Source organism: Chinchilla lanigera, unplaced genomic scaffold (assembly GCF_000276665.1).
Source record: "Chinchilla lanigera isolate Chin_1 unplaced genomic scaffold, ChiLan1.0 scaffold00028, whole genome shotgun sequence".
Taxonomy (NCBI): Eukaryota; Metazoa; Chordata; class Mammalia; order Rodentia; family Chinchillidae; genus Chinchilla; species Chinchilla lanigera.
The window spans coordinates 9,269,715-9,281,609 of record NW_004955429.1 but is presented as its reverse complement, the minus strand read 5'-3'; positions in this window follow the sequence as shown (position 1 = coordinate 9,281,609).

Genomic DNA, 11,895 nt, shown 5'->3' with positions numbered 1-11,895 from the left:
TTAGATTTCGGGTTACTTGCCTTTTCCTTGCTTTCTGTGTGACAGAACTGGATTTCCTTTTGCCTTGATGCTGAAAGACCTAACTTCATACAAACCATGTACAACTGAGCCCCTAGTTTCCTGAAATTAAAGAATGAAATCGCAGAAAAAAAGGAAGAGAAAAAAGCTCCAGGTTGCTAGGCAGGGTCCCAGAAAGTGGAGTGCCAGGATGTTCTCTTTATCTAGGCCTTTTGTGGACTGAATTTGTCCAGTGGATTAGTGATCATCTGTCACAAGTGGTTCTATAGGTTTACAATAACCAATTAGGCTCAGGCTTTTTAATGCAAAATTCAAAAAGCACTGGTATTGTTCAGTGTTTCTCAGTTCCTCCAGCCCTGACCCAGGTGTAGGGAGGGGTCTTTACTCAATGGATTCTATTTGCTGAAGTAGCTTCTTTCCTGTTCAGAGCCCTCACCTGCTTGTCCTTAGCCTAACTTCTGCCATTTTTCCTGTGTTTGCTTTTGCGTTCCTAAACTTAACTGTCTACATGGCTTGAATTAACTCTTAAGCTGTCTACGTGTTATTTTCTTTGTATGGCTGACTAGCTTTACTGTCTTGGGCTCTTTTCCCTCTAGGTGCCTATTTATGAGCTAAATAGCCAAACTGCATCTTATGAGGCTATTGTACATTTACCATTATCCCTCCCTCTGGAACAGGAAAATGAAAACTTGGTTTGCCTTGGAGAATTTCACTCTTAAGAACTTGAAACTTCAAGGCTTGTCAGATCAAATGTTGAGCTATTCTCTATTCTTCTCTTTCTTTTATATCTCACCAATAATTCTTTAGCACAACTTGGCAGTTTTGACTTCAGAACAGGCTAGAAATCTGACCATTTTTTCCACACCTTTCCTAGCTACAACACTGGGGAAAACCAATATTTTCTTACCTTTGGTTCTCTCTTATGTGAATGTTCTCCCTGCCCTCACCTTGGCCTTCTTAAATTTATTCTCAACAGAGAAGCCAGAGTAATTCTATTAAAATGTAAATAAGATCAAGCCACTGTTCTGCTTAAAATCCTTCACTGGTTTCACACCTCATTACAATGAAGGTCCAAAGGCGTGACACTGGCCTGTAAGGTTTGTAAATGATCCAGCCCCTCCACCAAGTTGCTGACCCTTGATCATGCAGTGGTGCTGTCACCTTGGGGGATTGGCTCTTGCTACTTATGTCTGTACTCCATGGTCTATATTTTCTTCAGGCCTGGCATCAAATGTCTCCTTTTTTTATTTTAAAGATCAAAAAAACTAACAAAACAACAATGAAGACAACATGAAAACAACACAAAAACAACAAAATCAATACATGACCTCAAAACAGAATGATAGGAATTAATAATGGCTGCTACATTGCATATTGTTATCTTCAACGAAGTGACTCAGTCCACCAGATGTAAGAATGTAAGACTGGTCAATAATCAAAGAGAGTAACAAGTGATAATTAAGAAAACATTGGAAATGATGCAGAGCTTCACTATACAAGATGGTAGGAGTTCAACAGTGGTTCATATACTGCATATTGTTGTTTTCAGATCAGTCATTCTTATTGTCAGATTCAAGCATGCAAATTTCCTGAAGAAAAAAAATTTTAAGCATTGACTGTTCCTTTCAATAAACCACAGACATCAGCAACCCCTATCCCAGGTATTCTTATATATGCATATAAATTTCATTTTTCATTTTAAAGCGAAAAGAAAAAAAAAACCCAAATAACAAAAACAAATACATAAATAAAACAGCATGGAGAACAATAAAAATGATACAGAATTTCAAAACATGGTGATAGGATATTAACAATGGTTGTTATGTCTCCTTCCTGGTAATTTCTTTATTTTATGTAAAATTGCATCCTCTTATCCATCCCTCTAATCCTCCCATTACCCTTTCCTTTCAGTTTTGTCTTTAGAACACTTACAACCATCTGTTATATGTTATATTTTACTTATGCACTTATGTACTATTTCGTTCATTTATTGTTTTTTTTTTTTTTTCACGAGAATGCAAGTTCCATGATAGTGACTATGTCTGCTTCCCTGATTGCTCTATCATCAGAACTGAGAAGAGTACCGAGTACATAAAAATCATAGAAATACATTTTTTGAATTAAAGAATAATTATACAGTAATTAAAAAATCATATGATGAGAAATTTCTTTTTTTGAGACAGGGTCTTCCTTTGTAATTCAGGACTTAAACTCATTGTGTAGGCCAGGTTAACCTTGAACTTGTGGCAATCTTCCTACTTTAGCCTCCCAAGTCCTGGGACTAAGGTGTGTGCCACCATGTCCAGCATGAGAAATTTCAAATAAATGCAAAGTAAAGAGTATTATGAATTTCTATTATCAATCACCGATCAACTATGGTCATCATTCTGCAATTGTTATATAAGCTAGTAGACCTTTGCCTTACTCAATAATAATTGTGTACTCCATTTTTTTCAGGCACAATCACATATATTGGAATGCATAAATCTTAGCTGTAGTTTTTGACAAATGAATATACCTAAGTAAAGCATACCTCTATCATGATTATAAAACATGTCAATTTGCATAGCAAGTTCACTCATACCCTTTGCAAGGCAGTTATTTCATTACCATCCCAAACCAGGTAATGATTATTCTCTCTTTTTTTTAATCATCACTTGGTTTCAGCTTATCTAGAACTTCATAGAAATTAATACAATAGGGAATCTTTAGTTTGTTCTGCTTTTTTCTACTTTGAATAAACATACATTCTTGTTTTTGTATATATTAGTGATGAATTCCTTTTCCTTATTCATAGTGATCAGTTGTATGAATATAAGGCAATTTGTCATTATATTTTTCCAATGATAAACATTTTGCCATTTTTTTAAATAGCCAAACACATGTTCTCTCTACCTGAATTTTTCAAGTGCCATTGAAAAGAATATGCTTTGGGCTATTCTGCAAAAGTGCTGTATACATTTTGTACAGTCCTTTGGGGGCATCTTTTCATTTTTATAAAATAACTACTCAGAAGTATAATTGCTAGGCCACAGTACTGATGTATGTTCAACTGTGTAACACATAGCAAACATATCTACAAAGTACTTGTAGCATTTTACACTCTCCACTAGCAAGGGTTTATGGCTTTAATTTGCATTCCCCTGAAGGGAAGTGATGTGGACATTTTTTATGCAGTAATAGTAATTCATTTCCCCAATATGTATTGTAAGAGTACCTTATATGTCCTGGATATAAAACCTTAGCCAACCATGTGTTGTGAACATTTTCTTATTGTTAGTGACTCACCATTAATTTTCTAAATTGTGTCTCTTGATGAACAATTTTTAATTTTTATATACTATGGTTTATCATTTTTTCTCTGGTTCTGCTTTCTAAGCAATTTTTGCCTAACCTCAGTCTTGGAAGACATTTTTCTATACTGTGTTTTTAAAATGTTAAGACTTTATCCTTCACATTTAGAGTTCAGCTGCAGCTCAATATAGTTTTAATGCATAGCTTGACATAGCCATGGGAGTAATTTACTTTTCTTCTCCCGTTTGTATATCTAGTGGTTTCAGCATAATTTGTTGCAAAGATTTTCTATTCCCCTTTCAATTGCTTTGGCACTTTGTCAAATATCTAATAACCATGTAAGTATGGGTCTATTTCTGGACTCTGTAGTGCATTCCATTAATCTGTGTATTTGTATTCCAAATCCACATTCATTTCTAGAGCTTTATAAAAAATATTGGAGCTAGGTGATATGTTTTACAACTTTGCTTTTCCTTTTGCAGGATTCATTTGGGTACTCTGAGTCCTTTATATTTCTGTATAAAGTTTGGAAATACCTGATCAATTCCTATAAGAATTCCTTGTGGAGATTATGATTCAATTTTATGACTCAACATATGGTACTTTAGCAGAACGCAGGCATGTATTTGAAAAGAAATATATTTTACAATTTGAGAACACATTGCCTATAAATGTCAGTAAAATCAGGTAGATGATAATCTAATAGCTCTATCCTTGACCCAGAGGGGCAGAAAATCTTCAACTGATTCTGACGCCTTGTCTCTCTTCAAATGTTTCCTTTTCTTTTGATTTTTAGTCTGTCTTGTAATTTTTTGTAGAAAGGTAGACATAACATTGGTAAAAGGAACTGCTGTCAAAAGGCTGTTTGGTAATGTAGTGGTAAGGAATAGAGGGAGGGGACTTGTTCTGTGAGAATATCTCAGTCTTTTAGGGAACCTATGCCCGAGCTTGTGACCATCACAAATGTGCCTTAGTTCTTCTTTTTCCCATAGTATCAGGCAGTACAGGATAAGTAAGAGGGGTTTCGGGTGACTCTTTCCCTTTACATAGGTTAGTTAGATTTTGTTAAAACCCCATTCATTTATATTGTGATAAAATAGTTTCTCTTGAGCTCAGCGTTTGCTTAAAACAGGGTATATTTAAAAAGTGGAAGCCCAAGAAAGCCCGGATATTTCTTATGAGAGTTAGACAGAATTCCTGGAGTTAAAACTCACAGAAGTGTGGACTCCCATCCCCCAACACTGGGTCCCTCTGGAATTTTACCTTCTCAGGTTTGTCTACAATGACCTTCTATAATTCATCATTTATAATTCAGATTGTCCTTCTTCATATTAGTTCTCCTGTAGTTTTGCTCTGGTAAGTTATTATTCTTGTTTTCAGCCTGTCCCCCAGTTTTAGGTGCAACAATTTGTCCTGTGACCTTACTTCTTTGATGGAGCTAAGAAGAACTGCTGAGCTGTCAGTTTATCTAGCATTTAATTGTTGTTGTGTTAAAATGATACCAGCTTCATATCAGGCTAATTGGAAGTCTGCCATCATTTTTCAATTTTTTTGTCTCATTATCTTTCCCAGCCTTTTGAGACTTTCATTGCACATACACTGTATCACTTAAGGCTATAGGAAGGTGCCTTAGTTTTTTTTTTTCATATATTTTCTGCCTTTTTTTTTTTTTTTTTTTTTTGTTTGTTTGCTTGTTTTTCTTCCAGTACCAGGAATTGAACCAACGACCTTGTGCTTGCCAGGCAGGCGTTGTGCTGCTGAGCTAAATCCCCAGCCCCTGTCATTTTAAAAAATTCTGTAAATTGTATAATCATTATTAGTTGGTTTTAAACATCACTGATTCATCAGCTATCTAGTGAATTTTTATGCCAGCCATTGCATTTTCTAATTCTAGTATTTTTGTTTAATAGATCTTCTAGTTTCATTTTCCTTAATGAGATTACAATGTATATATTAATTATAAATAATTTTTCCTTGAATATATATTAAAGAGCTTCTTTGAAGTCTTTGCTTGTTGCATAATTTGCGGTATCATGAGATGGTTTCTATTGATTAACTTTTCCCTTGAGCATGGGTACATTTTTCTGTTTCTTTGCATGTGAGATGATTTTAAAAATTGATTTTAGCATTATAAAGGTTACACATAGATATTCTGAGTTTTATTCTCTTCTGAAGTATCATTTTTCTTTCTTTCCAAAAGTCATTTTACTTGGCGGGGCTCAATCCCCAGCACTGTCTCCACTATCTCTTTGTGGTGAGGAGCAGGTGGCCTTTCATCTCATTTTTTCTAATTACAGCTGAAAGCTTCTATGCCTTTTCTCCTTAGTCTTCTGAGTCCTCTCCATTCTCTTCTCAAATGCACGTAGTTTAGAATTCAGCAAAGGATTAGGATGAATTTTATAGCCTTTGAGGCTCTGTATCCCTGTGGCTTCCTCCTCTTCCTTTTTAGAATTCCATTCTGAAAGTTACAGTTGCTCTGCCAGTCCCTTACTATATCCTTTGAAACCTCAAGCTGATAAATTTGTGATATAAGATTGTGGCAAACCTGAGCAGTGCACAAAGTAATGGGTACTCAAGAAAAAGACTATAAAATCATCAACCTCATTCCTTGCTATGCAGTTTTCATGGACAAATTCTCTTTTAGTGTCTGCCCAGCTTTCTAATTCTCTCTGTCTCTCTCTCTCTCTAGATCCCTAACTTTTTCCCTCCCTCTATCTTGAATTGAATCATTACAGGTATAATTGGTTAAAATAGTCTTATTAGACCAAATTTAGGTGGGCCCTTAATTCAACACAAGGGAAATCTAATCTAAGAAGGGGGAGACTTGGACATAAAGAAGAAGGCTGGGTGAAGACTGGTTATCAAAAACCAAGGAATTCTTGGGGGCACCAATAACAGGGAGCCATTTACAGAGGCCTTGGAGAGAGCACGACCCTACAAACATGTACATCTTGGCTGTGTAGCCTCCAGAACTATGGGATAGTACATTTGTGTGGCTTGGGCCACTCAGTTTTTGGTACATTACCAAATTAACTATAGAAAATTTATGCATATACACATACATATAAGCTATATTGAGTAATGATATGAGTAATATTTTTCCATTGAGTAATTTTTCTCCATGTTTTAAAATATATAAGAAGGTTACTCTGACCAAACTTGTATGCCACTAGTCCACAGTAACTTGAAACAATGATTCAGATATTGTATTTTTTTCTCATAGATTCTTAATATTTAGAATTTACATCAGAGGCATAAGTGATTGTACTTCTACCACTTAGAAACTTATGGATTAATTTCTATGTGCTTATAAAGGCAGCCATCTTATAAAATGGCATTCTCTGTTGGTTAGAAAAATTTATAGCACTAAGCTTGGCCTCCTCTTAATATGTTTTCCAGTTGGCAAAAATAGCTATATGTTTTTTATGAAAATAAATTTTGTCTGATATATTATGCATGGATGCCAAATAATAGGATAGAGAGAAATAATTCAGTTCAGTGTTATATTTCTTGATTCATCTGAACAATATAAAATAGCATGTATAATATAATATCATAGGTCTAGGAAAAATAAGATAATATGAGGTTGTATCCATGTTGCAGAGATAGATAATGAGCAATCAAAAATAAAAACAAAAAATCCCATTGCTTTAAGGATGTAATGAAAATAGAACAAGAGAATGATTATGAGAATATTGCTTATTTCTGCACAGGGTGGGCATTGCAGAGCTCCAGTGTATTCACATAGGCTTTGGTGACCAAGGAACTCAGAGTTGTGTAATGTGGCCCTGGTTGGTGGGCCACTTTCTGTTGGGTCAAAGAATTTGTTTCTAGAAGTTGCACTCGTATAAGCTTAGTGAAAAACAGAAGAGCCAGTTTTGCAAAGATTATGTGAATACACTACATAGCATTAGTAAGAGCTTGTATAGGGTTCATTGTGACTGAAATGGAGGGAATGAGGGAAAAGGAACTAAGGACTAGCTTAGATAGTATTTGAGGTTGTAGTTCATGCATGATTAGTAGCCCTCGGAAGGCTTAAAGCAGGAGTGGTTGGATCTGATTTGTAATTTTAAAAGATTCTTCTTTTTTTTTTTGATTTTACGTACAAGTAAGATTACGCAGTATTTGCCTTTGCATGCTTGGCTTATTTTACTTAGCATAATGTCCTGGTTCATCTAGAAAACTAAACTCATAAAAATAGAGAGCGGTATGATGGTTACTACTGCCTGTGAACATGGGATAGAGGATCTGGGAAAGGGAAGATATTGGTCAAATGGTAAAAAGTTTGGTTGGAGCGGAGGAGTAAGTTTCAATGATACACTGCACAGCCTGGCATATACAATTAGAAAAATATATCTAATTGGCTAGAAGAGTTTAGAAGAGTAGATTTTCAATGTTCTCCTGCTATACACAAAAATGACAGCTATGAATAACAAAGGTGGTAGCTTCAGTAACTGATGCAATTATTGTACAATGTATACAATGTATTGCAACACCACATTACATTTGCCCCGTAAGTGTACACAATTATTAGCTCTCAAAACCCAAAAGAATTCTTCTTACTAACTGTAGACAGAATGTGGTATCACTGGTGGGGCAGACATAGAAACTGGGGAACCATGAGGAGGACATTACAGTTGTGCAACATGAATGTTGATATGACCTGAGAGTCAGTTATGCAGCTGGTGTTTACTGTGGAAACAGCCTAGAATATCTCTAAAAGCAGAAGGGAAAAATATTGGCTATCCAGTGTTCTTTGAAGGCAATAGATCATTGATCTTCCAATCTAAGTTCCTGTTATAAATATTGATACCAGACACCAATGCCTTTATATTCAGCTTTATTGTTGTTATTTCTGTAGTCAGGTAGAAGAATTATTTGTCATTTCCTGAACTTGTACCACACTTTCAAATTTTGTGCTTCCATACATGACAATTCACCCTACTTGAAATGAATTTTCCTTATCATTTAAACAGTTGTTTTTGAGATATCATTAAAATACTGAGGTTATTTTTTTTCTTTCAATTACATATGCTGAAATTTGGTATTCTTTAAAGTGTAAGTACTAACTGACACTATAATCACAGATTCTTATTGTCAAGTATGAACAGCTTGAGAATTTATCCTAATATCAAGATAACGTTAGCAATTCACAATTTCATGGATGCTGACCTTCATGTGGAAACATGAGATCCCTGGGTCAGAGACAAAGAACTTTAATGCAGTATAGAAGATACCACGAGATTCAGATTTTATTGGTTGTTCTGCAAGTGCCACACAAATACCTTAAAGAAGCCTAGGTAAATATTATACCCTCTGGGGCTCTATAAGAACTGGCTCTCTTGTAATGGGTTAGAAATAATCCTCACATGTTTGAAGGGTGATACTATATTCATTATACTGGATAATCAGCAACCTTACCTTGGCTCCACATTTCAATTGCTTTTACCTCTACAAATGACTGTGATAGCCTGCAACAAAAAGGCAGTCAGTGCTTCTGCTAGTATGATGTGTAGAATCGTGAAGTATCCATGGAGAATTGTCTCCCAAAATCTTTAGTGGAAGGACAAAGTTCTACAGATGCTGCGCCACTCATGTTCCTAACCCAGTACTAACATACTTAGCAGATCCAAAAAGTAGGTACTGAGTAAATAAAACACTGAACTATGTTATTTTTTCCTACTATCTGCATGTAGTGAAAGCCTACTAGTATGGACTGATGCCAATTTTAAAACTCTTAAAATTATTTAAAACTCATTTTCAAATTTTACGTGTTATATTGCTGCCTGCTGTCAGTTTAACTAGCTTTGGACTATCGTTGGTGGGAAAAATTGATTTAGCAGATATTCACTAAAATGTTACAGACTTAGAAACCTACAATATACAATGGGGGGTATCTTAATCAGAAGTGAATAATTCTAGGAAGATCAGTTCAGGAATAATTTCTTGGCTAAGAGTATTATTTAGCCAGGCAGCAAGCAAGTACAGTGTTCAGAAGGAGAGCCTCACATTTTGGGGTTCCCATCCTAAGCAGCAAAAGAAGCAGTGAAGATTCATCCCGAAGTATCTCTCTTAAGAAGTGGGTTTTGTTGAGGTTAATCTTTCACGTTGAAGATTTTTCCCCAATGCTTTGCAAGGCATCTAACATCTGTCATTCTCAGCCATGATGTGCCAGCCGGCCTTTCCAGGTACTATTCATTATATGTACTTGTCAAAAAGTACTGCACGGTCAAAACAAAACAAAATGAAATGAAACAATATACCCTAAGGGGGTAGTGTTGCCCCTGGTCAGGAACTACTGGGTTAGATGAAAAAGTCTGAAATTGATGTACTGTATGCATTAAGATCAAGATGAATTCTAATGCTGTGTGGGTGCAGCTACTGAATTTATGGGCACCAACTTCCTGGACAGAATCTTATTTTCCTTGAGGTGAACCTCACAAATACTACTAAGATTCCACTTTGATGCCAGTTTCCCATGAGAGTATTGGTGTCTCTGTATCTGATTTGTATTTTTTTAATCAAATAGTGTTTATTCATTTGCTCTGAATGCTTGCTGAGATTCTAGTTTGTGCTAGACACTGTTTTTCTGGGTGTTGGGAGGAGTCACTGGATAAAGAAATGCCTTGGGTTTTATACAATTTGCATTTTATTAGGAGGAGATAGACAATAATAAAAGTAAGCAATTAAAAGAGGTAATTTCCTTTTAGTCCAAAAAAGGACTAAAAGGCTGAAGGTATGGAGCAGTTGCCTAGTAAGAGTGAAATCCTGGGTTCAACTTCCAGTATAACACACACACACACACACACACACACACACACACAGAAACCAACAACAACAGCAGAACACTGGAATTAGTTCTGTGAAGGAGGGGCTTCTTGTACTAGGTAGCAATTAAATAGCGATTGTTTCAGAGAAGAGGTTGAGCTTGCAAAGAGCTGGTGGAAATTTGTTCCAAAAGGAAGAGAAAAATGAGTGTGTGCTTTATACCAAGTAATCCTTAATTGGGCATTCTCGTGACATCTTTCAGATCTTCACAGTGAAAGCTGTCATTCCCTTGAGCCTTTTCCAGGGACTTCTCTTTTGTGCTCTCATCCAGTTCTCAAAGCTACTTGACAAGGTACATATGATTACTAATTTAGAGGTGTGAAGCTCTGTCCTAAGCCACTTGAAGCCTGTATTTGACTTATTAATTTGTTTTGTGGTGTTATCTTGCCCTTTAGGTATATTTTGAGCTTTACAAAACATGGTGTATAAACACTCTGGTATCTAACTCTTTTTATAAGGATACTAATCCACTCCATGTGTACACCCTTCTGACTTCATCTAAACCTAATTATCTCTCAAACACTCTCTAAAGACCACCACACTGAGGGTCAGATCTCAATATATTAATTTTGGGATGTCAGAGACATTCAGTCCATAACAGATGGGAACAATGCATTTGTACACTGGGAATCCTCCAATGTACTCATCAATAAATATGAAAGTAGCATTACGTGCATGAAATAGGAATGCCAATTTCATTCAAATGAAGAGCTAGATTTTGGAGTCCTTTTAGTTCTGGCTTGAAACACATTCCATTTGCTCTTCTGGGATACTCTTAAACTAGTTCATTTTGCACAGTTAATTCTTCTCTTTTGAGTTTCTGCCTTACTGCCAGCTTCCAGAAGGAAGCTTACCTTGGGTTAGCTGCCCCTTCAGAATGATTTTAGACCATGGTGCATCTCCATTTTTTAGGCATTTTCTTATTACTTCTCCTGATGCTGTAAGCTCCTTGCAAAGTATCTCCTACATATTCCTAGTACATAATGGGATAGTGTCTGGTACACAATCATTACTTAATAATTGTTCATTTAAATCAATGTATGATCCTTGGTAGTTACAATCTTTCTGAATCTTAGTTTCCTCATCTGTAATATGTGGACAATACATTTTACTCAGCAGAATTCAGTGAACTGATGGATGTGAAAACATTGTGTTTTTGCCTTTTTCTTTACCATCTACCATTTATTTATTGTCTTTTAAAGTTCTTTACTTTATTTGCAACACACCTTACGATTTAGCTGTCTGAAAAGGTTAAGCAAACTGTGGCAGGTGATTTCAAACAGATCTATATTTCCAGCATAGGAGCTGTAATTCTTTGAATACCAAGGCTAACACAGCACAACGATGGTTTTGTCTGGAGGTGACCTTTTATCACACCGAAGATACAGGCAGTAAATTTTTCTGTTTTTTTGTGCAAAAGTATGCAGTAGCATAATAACTTTTTTGATGTGCCTGTTAAATTATGATTTATTAAAGATACAGTTAGAGTAATAATAAATTTCAATCAGAAAATGACATTACACTCTCTGGCAAATATATTTATGAGGATACTGATATTTAATATTTGAAATTATGACTACTCTGGAAAATCTACAAGGGTAGGTTTTTGGGATTTTGAATATATATAGAAAAAAACAGATGAGTAAAGAAAAAACTAAAAGAAATGTAAAGGGAGGGAGAAGGAGGAGATCTAAGTGATTTCAAAGTACATATTTATTTCCACTCCCTAGGTTATTTATTTTACAAAGTCCCTTG